General features: G+C 36.7%; 1 long non-coding RNA gene across 2 annotated transcripts; it reads left to right on the top strand.

The window, feature by feature from the left end:
* Nucleotides 1-958: 958 nt before the first annotated feature.
* Nucleotides 959-10,738, top strand: LOC143881394 (uncharacterized). 2 transcript variants are annotated; one of them, XR_013251932.1, is made up of 3 exons: nucleotides 959-1,208; nucleotides 7,991-9,101; nucleotides 10,389-10,738. It is a non-coding gene; the product is annotated as an uncharacterized LOC143881394 (long non-coding RNA). The 2 variants fall into 2 exon arrangements; XR_013251933.1 differs by having other exon boundaries at nucleotides 7,991-9,097.
* The last annotated feature ends 1,237 nt before the right edge of the window (nucleotides 10,739-11,975 follow it).

Here is an 11,975-nt window from a genome sequence, read left to right on the forward strand (position 1 = left end):
TTTTTTATGTGGGATCTTTGCTTTCGCGTGGAACTCTCAACAGAGCCAACAGAGACTTAACTCAGCTAGAAAACCAAACCCAATTGTCAAAATTTGATCTTCTCTTTTGATTCCTGCTATTTTTTTCTGTTTAGGACTTTGATTATCCAGAGGGGCATTCCCCATTCGAGATCATTGATAATATCGGCGAACAGTCAATCACTTTAGAGAGAGAGTTATTGTGTGAGACTGAGACTATCCAAGTTGAGGTTCGGAAGCTTTATCTTTGTGAGACAAAGTAAAGGAGAGTTGGGAGTCAGCTGAGTATTCGTTTGGCTGTAAAATTCAAAATATATCACGCGAAGTCTTCGGAATTCTATTGCATCGCCTCTTCTGCGAATATCACCGTGGATATAATGCTAGCACTACCCTCTGATCATGTTATTAGGAAAATAAGGAAACTGTTCTTATGGGCGCCAAATTTTTGTAAGATTTTTCTTTGGGTAGAATATATCCGCCCCTTTTCATTACTTGGGACACCCAAATGGTTTTTTGGGATCATCCTATAGAAATGGTTTTTGGGCACAACCTATTTACGTTGTGCTCCATCACATGGACGGTTTGGATCATCCTATAGTCTCCCATCCAGGGATTTTAGAATCCAGGATTAGAGTGTAAAAGAAAGGTGAGAAATCAGAAAACGACGGACGCTCTCCTTTTTTGAAATCTTAGATATCACTTGTTTTCTTGGATTTTAAGTAAGAAATCCAGGTTTTAGAAATCTCTCCTCCATCCTGAGATTTCTAAAATTTGAGGAAATCCAGGATTTTAAAATCCTTGTCAAAAGGTTATTACATTTCCCAAAAAGGTCTCAACAGCCAATTAAAGAAGAAAATAGTTGATGGGTTTGTGTAGAAATTAAAACATGGTTGTGCTGGTATCATTTCCCTTTTCATTTATTTCTATACTAAAAAAAGTCTTTTACTTGATGGTGAAGAAAGACAGGAAATGGGGACTGCATTGCACCCAACTTATTTAAAAAGGTGAAATGGGAAGCAAGAGAAAATAAAAAGAAGTTGTAAGGAAATAAAAGATGAGTTGTGGCAGTGTTCCTCCCCTGTATCTCTCGCCCCACGTGAAGTCCTCAAAATATAGTTCTCTCCAATGCTTCTCTTTCTCGCCCTCAATCATGCATTTTGCTCCTCTTCCTCGTCTATCTCTCTCCAAAGGTACCCTTCTTTCTAAATCGAAACTATTTTGTTTGGAATTCTTTGGGCCCTCTTTGTTTTCGATTTTGAGTCCAAAACAGATTCTATTGATGACATTTTAATCGATTCTCAATATCCAAAACTATCAGGGACTTCACATCATTTGATTTATGGATCTATTCATGGCATTTGTTTCCATTTTTTAACTATACTCATCTTTCCCTCTGTTCTTAACTCTTCATATGCCATTTGCTGAAAATCGAACAATTTTTATTAGGGAAATGATATATTCCAATTTTTTTTTACTTGGGACAGCCCTCTCTAGTGTAAAACAGTAGTCATAAATACACTAGAGGATGCTGTCCCAATTAGAAAAAGGGGAGAATACATCACTTCGCTTTTTTATTTTTATTTGTCATCTATATATATATATATATATATAATTTCTCATATATCATGTTAATAATTTTGTAAAGATTCTTATTGCAAAGACACCATAAATATTAATAGTTCATTGGATTTAACATGGAATGTTGTTGTTGCCTTAACACTTGTTATCTCTATGAAGCACCCTTGAATTATCAAATTTCTTGTAAATGGTTGCACCTTGTCTTAAGTTTTTACTATTCGTCTGACTATAGAACTATTCATGTGCTTTGAAATCTATTTTTTAGGACAATAACAACAAACCATCGTTTTTAAGTTGAGAACCATTAAAAAAACAGGCTTTCTTTTCTGTTCCTAGCTTGTTATCACTGAAATAGAATAGTAGGTTCCCACATGTTCAAGCAGCTCGTAAGACTTCCATTCTATCTTTTTTGGTGTATGTGTAAACAAGGACCATATGTGATTTAGCCTAATTTGCTAGACATGATTGATGGTTGTTTAACAACTAGGCAACTAACTGCAAGAGAAAAAAAAAGATACCGAAGTTAATTTCGAAATGTAATAGTTCACAGTTCACACTAATGTGGATCCATTTTTTTTTCTTCTACGAATTTATTAGTGAAAACCAAGAAACATACTCACTCAAGACGGATGCCAAGTAATTACATCTCACATAGATGTGATACCAAATTGATGTAGGATGGAAACCAACAAATAAACCATATTTGTGATAAAGATCGGTCTCAACACAATAGAGGGTAGGTACTGGATAAACTGTTGAACATGAAAGTAATGGAATTAGGGTAAACGAGGGATTGTAATTTCGTAGAAAGTTTCAGGAGGACATTTCCAAGGTGTAAGGCTTACCGAATTATTCTCATGTAAAGGATATAGGTTTCGGGGAAAGTTTCTGGGTTGGTGAAGTGGACAAAGTGTTGCACGTTTTAAATGTAGTTGCGGAAAAATTATTCTATAACAAAAATTCTTTGAAAGAAACTTTATTCAACAGAAAAAGGCAGGTTGACAGGGTTATGGACATATCTATAATAATAGTAAAATTGGGTTTATTTCATGTTCGTCAAGTCTGTAAACATCTGTGTTTTTGGGACACACATAAGGTAGACAATTTAGGCTTTTGGTGCAGGGAATAGGGACTCTTACATGTTTGTGCAGGAACTTTAACAATCAGTGTGATCACTGTAGCATATATCAGTGTGATAATTGTAGCATATTTTAATGGTTTGTAACAAGAGAATGCTCGAAACTAAAACATACCTAGAAATAAATTTGTAAAACAACTAAAATCGATCTAGAGATAAATCTTTAAAAGAATTTTCCAACAAATTGAGTGTAAAATCTATAGTAAATCTGTAATAGTTTTCTACTACAGGTGGGATTTTAGATTGATACACTGTTTGGTTGGGATTTGGGTATGGTTGTGTGGTTTGTTACAAATTTATGGGCAGTTTGTTGGGTGATGGTATGGAAGGTAGAATGTTGAATTTTTAAATTGAAGTCTCCCTCTTATTTTTCAATAGCAAATGTCTTTTGCTTGTTCGGGGACATGAACCTAAAACCTTGGAGTGTGTGTGAGTGGTTCTCATCTACAAGGCTAAGACTAATAGTCCCACATTGCTCATGGAGAAGAAAACTCTCCAAGTTCATATTCAAAACACGCGCGCGCGCCCCTCGCCGGGCCGTGGCTAAGGTCTTGGTTCAGGTTTAAAATAAAAAGGATCTTTTTATTGGAAAAAAAATGTTTTGTTTTTTAAAACCCACACTTTTTTATGATGCCACCCACATTAAGTATGCAAAACTATTTCAAGTCTCCAATGATCACAAATGTGACTATTGAGAGGGGAAACATTTTCTCCTTAATGGTGGCTCTTCCCAACGGTCAGATTCGGATCTATAAAAGGGGAAGCCGCTGGCATTGTTGTACAAGTAGAGACTCAACAGATTTATAAAGAAAGTTTATGTTCTTTTTTTTTTCTCTCAAAACGTCATCTTCTTCTTCCGTTCCCTTTATATCTGAGCACAGTTCTGTTGGTGATTTTGGGTGGACCAGTCAGCGAGTACATGTGGACTGGAGCCATATTTGGCTGTTTTATCTTGGAGCGTCGATTCGCAGATCCCGGCTGCACCGATAGGGGTGGATACGATTCTTAATGAGAGTGACCAAGTGGCATGACTCAGCCTTCTCCTTTTCAATCTCGTTTACAGAAAGGTTTTCTTCGAAAGAGATAAGTACTATCTGTTTTTTGATATCGCTTATGGATTTTCCAAAAGAAAGTAATTCTCGCTTCGAGTAACAGTTTTTGGCTTCGAGTTGCATATTTGAATTCGACTAAGTCATAAATCAGATCCCAAATTATTCCAACAAGGTGATCGATAGTTGCAAGGTTGCAGGTTTCATGTAAATGACAAAATATAAATAAACCAAGATAGATAGGTGGAGAAAGAGAGAAGAAGATGAAGAAAGAAATATAAGAGTTTATAGATAGAAAGTGACCTTACATCACATCAGGGCCCTGCTAGGCATCACACCGTAGGATATGAAGCATCTCAATTCAAAACAGGCATCACACCCGATCAATATAAGAAAACATCAAATTTCATTCTTATTGAATTGTTTTCCGGGCCAATAGGCCTTTCATAGCTATATGCTATGCAAGCCATACGAAAATTGAAAAAAGACTCCTTATCTTTGTTGCAAAACAACTCCTAGACCTAGTTGCACAACCAGAAGACTCCCACTTGTAATAAGACGCCTATTCTAAACAACCCTTTATACAGACTAATACTACAATTAATTTTATCTTTTAATTTCTATCAATAGGATCATGACAAGCATCCAAAGACTTATTCAACTTTCTAAATTTGAACTTTTGATTCTACCATTACAATAACTCTTCAATAACCCTACTACTCATGACTCATCTAGTAACTTGTCGTACAACTGGGACTCCTATGGAAGCATAGAAATTTCTTGTGGGTCATCTTTCACTTAAGTGACATCGCGATGTAGGTCAAATGATGTGGACGCAAAGTTCACAAAGAAACCCAATGGTAGGGGCTGCTTTAGCGGGCGGTTGGCAAGAAACCAGTTAACATGAGTCAGCCATCTTTCCAAACAGAAAATTCAGATTCAGTGTCAACAATGCCTGTAAATTAGTACCTTCTGTAAATTAGTACTACCTTCTTCACGTTAGGTACCAATTTCGGTGCTACAGGGATTTCAAAGGAATCACTAGTCATTTCTCTCCATAATACTTTTGGAGATGAATCTTCAAGTTCCTAATTGTTAACGGAGGGGTTTAAATTCCGGACCCTCCAAGTGTATTTTGAAGGCTAATGGTCTATTCAAACAAGTGAAGCTGAATCCAAATTCCATTAAGAGAATATAATTCTTATTTGGTCCTAACTCCTAAGCCATATCCAAACATATTAACCGTACACAAATCTGACTGGTTTGTAATACGTATCATCTAATAGTCCACGAATTTGAAGGAGTTCAAAGCTACGGAAAAGTAGGCACTTACAGAATTATATGAGATGAAGTTGCAATCCGGCTTTAGAGAAATATTATCAATTCTACACTTGGCTGTACATGAATCAGTAAAGCAACATCAACCTCTGCTTCTTGCTAGATCAACCAAGAACTTGGGCAAATAACGGAATTGCGATTACTGATCACCTTACAAGCAGCTTATTCCGAATTGCGAACAGGTGAGTGGATGGACTCTCTAATAGGAATTCTTTCTCTCTAGATTTTGTTAGGTCTGAGAGGATTAATGAAGTTTTATGGAGAGAAATAAGAACACTTACAGGTTCAAATCAAAGAGGGAAGCTAAATCCAAAAGGATCACACAATCTCTCTTAGGTTCTAGAAATTGCTAGCAGAATTACATTGAAACCTGGCATTTTTTTTGCATCAGCTATGAACATTTGTCTCCCGTTTCACATACTCGATTACTTCCAAATCTAAGACTCAAATGCCTCATGTTTCTGGAATTTGGGTCCCAGCTATAAGGTTCTCATTCGCTAATACCTTGATTTCACAGAGAACGGTTCAAATGTATTTGTTCAATCCTTTGACCAAAAAACTCATAAGAAGAAATTCAACTTTTGCTGATCTGTATTGGCATGTAACCTTAATGTGAGAGTTTTGGTTAAAAAAAAACACATGTACAAGAAATAAATCCAGTGTTAAAGATCCAATCGAGGGGCTGAGAGGAAAAACATCCGAACTTTGCAATCTGAACCATGCATGCAACAAGGGAAAAGGAGCCTAAGAGACACAAAAGACACAAAAGCTCACAAGAGATCTGATCCTAGAGCACTCCAAGAGGATAAAACCCATTGAAATTCTCCAAGTAGAAAACAAATCTCCAATTCCAAAAATTATGTAAAAGTCTCCTAAATTAAAAATATACCCCAATTTATACTAGCCCTAGCTAACATAAAGGGAAAGAATGCCTCCATATGGGCTATTTTATGTACCACACTACAAACCTCTTCACACAAAAATGAAAGAAAACTCCATCGACCCTAGGCTAATTAAAATCCATATTTGTTGGCCAAGACCCCTCTATGCAAGACTCTCCCCCCCTTAGAAGAGAGCTTGTCCTTATGGTCAGTTCCTTCTTGTAAGAAGGGGTATAGACTCGAGTCATCGGACAACTAGGGATGTCATTCCTCTACTTGGCCAAACAAGTTGTGATGTCAGCGCCGGGGTCAAACACAAAACTTTCCCAAGAAAGGCCCTTTGCTCGAGGTCTATCAGTTATTTCACCTCAGTTCTTTCCCAGCTTCACCTCCCAACAACAGATTAGTCTTGGTGGTGTCCTACCCTGAGTCGTCCCCGGATGCCATAAAAGTCCCATAAAAGTCCTCTACCATATGGCTCTTCGCATAAGCTTCTAGTTGCTGCCATAAAACTCTGCCAGGATCAGATAAGTGTCATAGTGAAGTGGAATGGTCACCACTCCTAAGGTGAATTCTGACTCATCCTCTGCCATTTAAAAAACTGGGCTGCCCTATGCCAACTCATCTTGCTCATCATGACCATCCACTGCAAAAAAAAAGAAGTTATGATTTGCATCTCATTAATGTTGATAATGATATTTGGTAGGCAACATCATTGAACTGCACATCAAAGTAACCATATCTGCCCGAGATGCTAGCTCAACATGGGACCGATGCATGCCGCTAGGTGGTCGATGTAATTAAGCCATTCTGGATAGATTTCTTGCTTATGTTTTGGTTTCTAAGTATGTATTTGTGCTTATTCTAGTATTTTCCGAAGTTTTATCTTAAAATTTCATCATTTGCATATGTTTCCTCACATTTCTGTGATTATACAAGATTTCCACCGCAACTTAAATGTTTTCGCTTCCGTTTCGACCGAAATCGGAACTGAAGTTTTAAACCTTGCAGCACATACTAGGCGTTCGATGTTGTTAAATCATTGAGTGTCTTTCTTGCTTATATGATAGGATAATGAGTGTGTATTTGTGCTTATTCTTTTATTTCCAAAAATTTCATCTTAAATGTCCATGATTTGCATATGTTTCCATGTGTTTCTGCGATTTTATAGGATTTTACCGTAATTCCCATTCAAAATTGTTAGTTTCGTGTTTCTTTGTGACCAAATGCAAACAAAATCTGAAACTCGAAACCTTGATCGTCATATAGCTCCTTGAAAACGGCAAACCTGAAGACCTTCATGGTGCTGAGTAAAATCACTCTCCAACCCACACCGTTGCTGTTCCCAAACTCATGCTTGAGTGTGAAAGTGAACCCTTGTGAATAGCCAATCCATTTAGCATGCCTCCAGTTCAATTTTTGTTGCCATTTATATGCCTGAATGCCTTGTGAGTAGGGTAAAGGATGGATTCTTGCTGGACCAAATAGTGTCTCCAATTCTTCAAGGCTTGGATGATGGCATAAAACTCAATGTCGTATGTGGATATCAAAATCTCACCCCGTTTAGTTTCTGACTGTATTATGTAGCTTTCTGGGAAAAGACATAGTTAGTGCCTACCACAGGAGCTATGTGTGGTCACAGGTTGACTTCTAGATGTAGGATCTCTGACTCCATTCCTAGAGCTTGGAGCCCCTCTTGTTTATCTCCTAATATTAACAATTACAGTATGAGACTAAGAGCCACTTTGGATATCACCAATATTAAGTTTATTTGAAAGTAAGATTATTTGTCAATTGGACATTAAGGCCTCTTTGAAAGTCATTAACCACATAATTTGGGGACATAGCTACAGCTATTATATCTCTTATTTGAATAATATGATTCTCTGCAAATGTGGTTTGATGCAGATAATTTTTAGAGACTATTCAATGAAGCTTTAAATGCCATTCTCAACTTGTTTATCATACTGTTGTTTCCCTTTTCTCAGCTTCCGATCCAATCAAAACCAAGAAGATACACATTCGCAGTGACTTGGGCGAGCAATCCTAACTTCCCCACTGGCCGCTCTCTTAGCATCGACATCCGTTGCTGATCCTCCCTGATAAGAGCGTAGTGATTCTCGTTAGTTCTTCAGTCTCTCTAAGAACAAGCTGTATGATATTCAAATGCCAGAATTTCATGGGAAATGGTGTTGCGGATCTTCCAAGGGGTGGGTGGTCACCGTAGATGACAACTCCAACATTCATCTTTTAAATCCCTTATCAAAAACCCAAATCCAGCTTCCCTCACTTGATGAATTCGCGTATCCCCAAGAGAGTGATCTGCCTGATATACCAATGGATTACATGCATATGCTAAAGACTGTTTTATCGACAGATCCTATTTCAACACCAGACTACATTGTTGCTACTCGTCACTACTGGTTCGCTATTTTCCTTATATAAGCCCGGGGATGAGGGATGGACTAAATTAGATACTCCACGGGTTCCATTGGCTCAATTAAATGATCTACGACTTGGATTTAATGATGTCATATATTACAAGGGTCGATTTTATTGCATCGCTAGTGGTGTTTATTTTGTAGCTTGTGACTTTGCTTCCAATGGTTTGGCCAAGTTTACAGAAGTTACAGACACATGTGTAAGAGCTGATAGGTATTATCTAGTGGAATCATCTGGGGAGTTGTTGATGGTTTCCAGACACTATCGGATGCATCCCAAGTATCAAAGATACATTCTGCTGGGACTATCTAAATGGCCGGATGATGATTTTGATCCAGAAAATTTGGAATGGATTACGAGGACATCTTATTTTGAAGTTTATCAATTGGACCAGAACACGGGAAATTGGATGGAGATTGAAAGCTTAGGTGACGAGGTGTTATTTTTGGGCTTGAATTGCTCCCTCTCTCTCTCTCAGCTCGTGATTTTCCCCAGTTGAAGGGGAACTGCATCTACTTTACCGACGACAATAATGAGGACAGGAAGAGCATTGATAATGGCATATACAACTTGGAGGATGAGAGTATAAAACCATGTTATCCCAACTCTCCATCTTGGACTACAAAGCCCATCTGGCTCCATCCAAATCTGTAGTAGGTGTTGATCATTTTTATTATCATTCACTGGTTTCCTTTTTATTGCTCCCAATCATTCTTTCCCAAGTCTTAATGTGTTGAGAAATACTGCCATGTTGCTTGTTTGAAATTGTGTACATGTTTTGGTTACTCTTACCATATATAGCCAAAATAATTTCAAATCTGAATTTTGTGCTAATCTGGTTATGCAAATTTAAGTTTACTTACCTACCAAAAATGTTAGTATATTTATTTTGATTTTTCCTAAATAAAATAGAAGTAAACCCAAAATGGATTTGTTGATACACTTTTCACTACTACTTTTGAAATGTTTTTCGCATTTCTTATCAGATTTATGGTTATACATGAGAAATTGATGAATTATTTGCAAATATATAAGAAATGTACATTTATTTTTAAAAATTGTGACTTTTAATTTATTCCCGACTATGAAGTTTAAAATGGGTCATAAAGTTCACAGTTCTTTGGATAAATTTGTAATTATTCATTGAATTTAGTAACTATAGGTGCAATAAGAGGTCCTAAGGCTTCCGATTTGAGTTAATCACTGGCATGCATTCTTTGTAGGGGTGTACCACGTTGAATTAGTTATTATTTTGCCCTGCCAACATATTTTTGAAGTTTAAGACAAGGTTATTGGAAACTCCCCTAGAAGGTGGGAATCACACTTTGAGGGAATCGCGCTTCAGAAGGTGGAAATGCGATGATTCCTCTGGGGAATCATTTTTCCCTATTTTGGGGAATGTATATCCTTTTTTTTTTTTTTCTGAAAATTTTCCTTTTCTATTTCTTTTCTGTTTTGTTCATTTTACCCAATCATGTTTTTTAATTTTGAAATTTTTATTAAATCATCAATATTTATTTGTCACGGTTGTTAATTTCTTAATTGATTAATTATAACAAGGACAAGAAGAAGTATTTAAAGTTTTCTTTTTATTTTCCTCCAATCTATATTTTTCTTTAATTTTTGATTTTTTGTAATATTGATTTAGTTCTTAATTTATTAATCACTAGAAGAGAGGGAAGAAGACGAATCAAGAAAGAAAAGAAGTATAAGAAGTTGATTTGATTGGATACTTTGACTAAATTACAATACTAAATCAACCGTTTAACATGACAATCTATGTATGCACGTATATACCAGTAACTATATAGATATAGTGATATTAGTTGCTTATGATTTTTTATGCACTCTCTTGGATTAATCTGTCATTCATTTGCGTATCAGAAAATGTCTTAATTTCACACTGATTGTTTTCTTCTTTTCGTTTCTCTTAAAACATTGCAGATTAGTGAGTAAAATACCACCCATCAGCGAGGTAACTGAGTTATCCAAAATGGAACGAATCATTTAGCTCAGGATGATGAATGGGTGCAGATTCTCAATTCTAGTGAGCGCAACACATCAATGGTTTGTTTAGCGACATAAAGGTTGAATTTAGTTTAAATCAAGGGCAACCAATTAAGTTGTGATCCTAGTTGTGTTTATGAAGATATTTGTTGGACTCCTATTTTAGTATTAATATGTTGGATATGTGTGGTTCCTTTCACTTGGGTTTCTTCAATGGAGTAGCAATTATCTGGGTCTTTGTTTCTACCTGGACTGGATTATTATTTATCAAGTGATTGTTCATTGTATTTGCTTTTGGTTCACTTTTTCGACTGACAAGTTTTATTAGGAAAAAAAAAAAACCTTAGTGATATCCCTCCTGGCCTGGGTGATTTAATACCTAATTTTATAGGTATCGAATGTGGTTGATTTTGCCTTGGGGTAACTGAATCCATTGTCTGGATTTATGATCACCTTATTATATCGAGTGTTGTCTTTAATATTCATCTTATGCCTTTTTGTTTTTCATCTACGTGTTAGCAGGCACATGCACGTGGGAGGAAACTTAGTTGTGACTTGTGAGTGACTATAAGCTTCTTTTTTCCCCTTCTTTTACCTTCAACGAAAATGACTAGAATACCCTTGTCCTTTGGAAAGTGCTAAAATGAAGGTCACTTTTTGGATGGAAACCAAGATCATGTAGGTGGGTCTCATGATGTGATTCAGGATCAATGGGCTTCATCTTACATACATGCATCCATACATGATAACATTTATAACCAAGACCATGCATGCCGACTCTTGATGTTCAACAGGATGAACGATCCCGATCTTTCATATCTGCCTCCATAGTCCATACCCCTTTTTATGACCTAAAACTACCTTTTACTATTGTTCATAAAAGTGACTTCTGTGTAGTACCTTCTCGTATTTTTTATTTACTATTGTTCATAAAAGTGACTTCTGTATAGTCGTTCTCGTATTTTTTATACCTACACCATATCGATTTTATATGATATTCGAGCTTGTTTAGTGGTTTTTTTTTTTGGGAAAATTACATTTACACCCGCTCTAGTTTCTGACACATTCAACTCTAACCCTGACTTTCAAAACGTGACAAAACCACCTCCTCCGGCAACGGTCCGTCAGTTTAACCTTTCAGAAAGACTGAAACTAACCATGGTTAATATTTTGAGGACAGAAATATCCTCATTTGCAGAGGGATTAAGGTTACGCCATTTTCCACCGCCGCCGTCGCACCCAACCTTTGCCGCCCTCGCCACCTCCAACCTCCGCCGCCATCGCCACCTCCGGCCACCGCAGTCGCCTCCACCACGGACAATGATACCCCACCCCAGGGCTACATTAAACCCACATTTCAAGAAAAAAACATTAATAATAATAAAAAAAACCCCTAAAATATTATGGTTTCTGTGCAAATCATGATAATGATGTGAATTAAGACAAATAAAAATAAACAAGGGTTTAAATCAAATCCTAATTTTCAGTTTTCAAGTATAAAAACATGATAATGATGTGAATGAA

The sequence above is a fragment of the Tasmannia lanceolata genome, unplaced genomic scaffold (genome assembly GCF_043159265.1).
Source record: "Tasmannia lanceolata isolate RefF3 unplaced genomic scaffold, GAP_Taslan_0.1 ptg000007l, whole genome shotgun sequence".
In the NCBI taxonomy this organism is placed as follows: domain Eukaryota; kingdom Viridiplantae; phylum Streptophyta; class Magnoliopsida; order Canellales; family Winteraceae; genus Tasmannia; species Tasmannia lanceolata.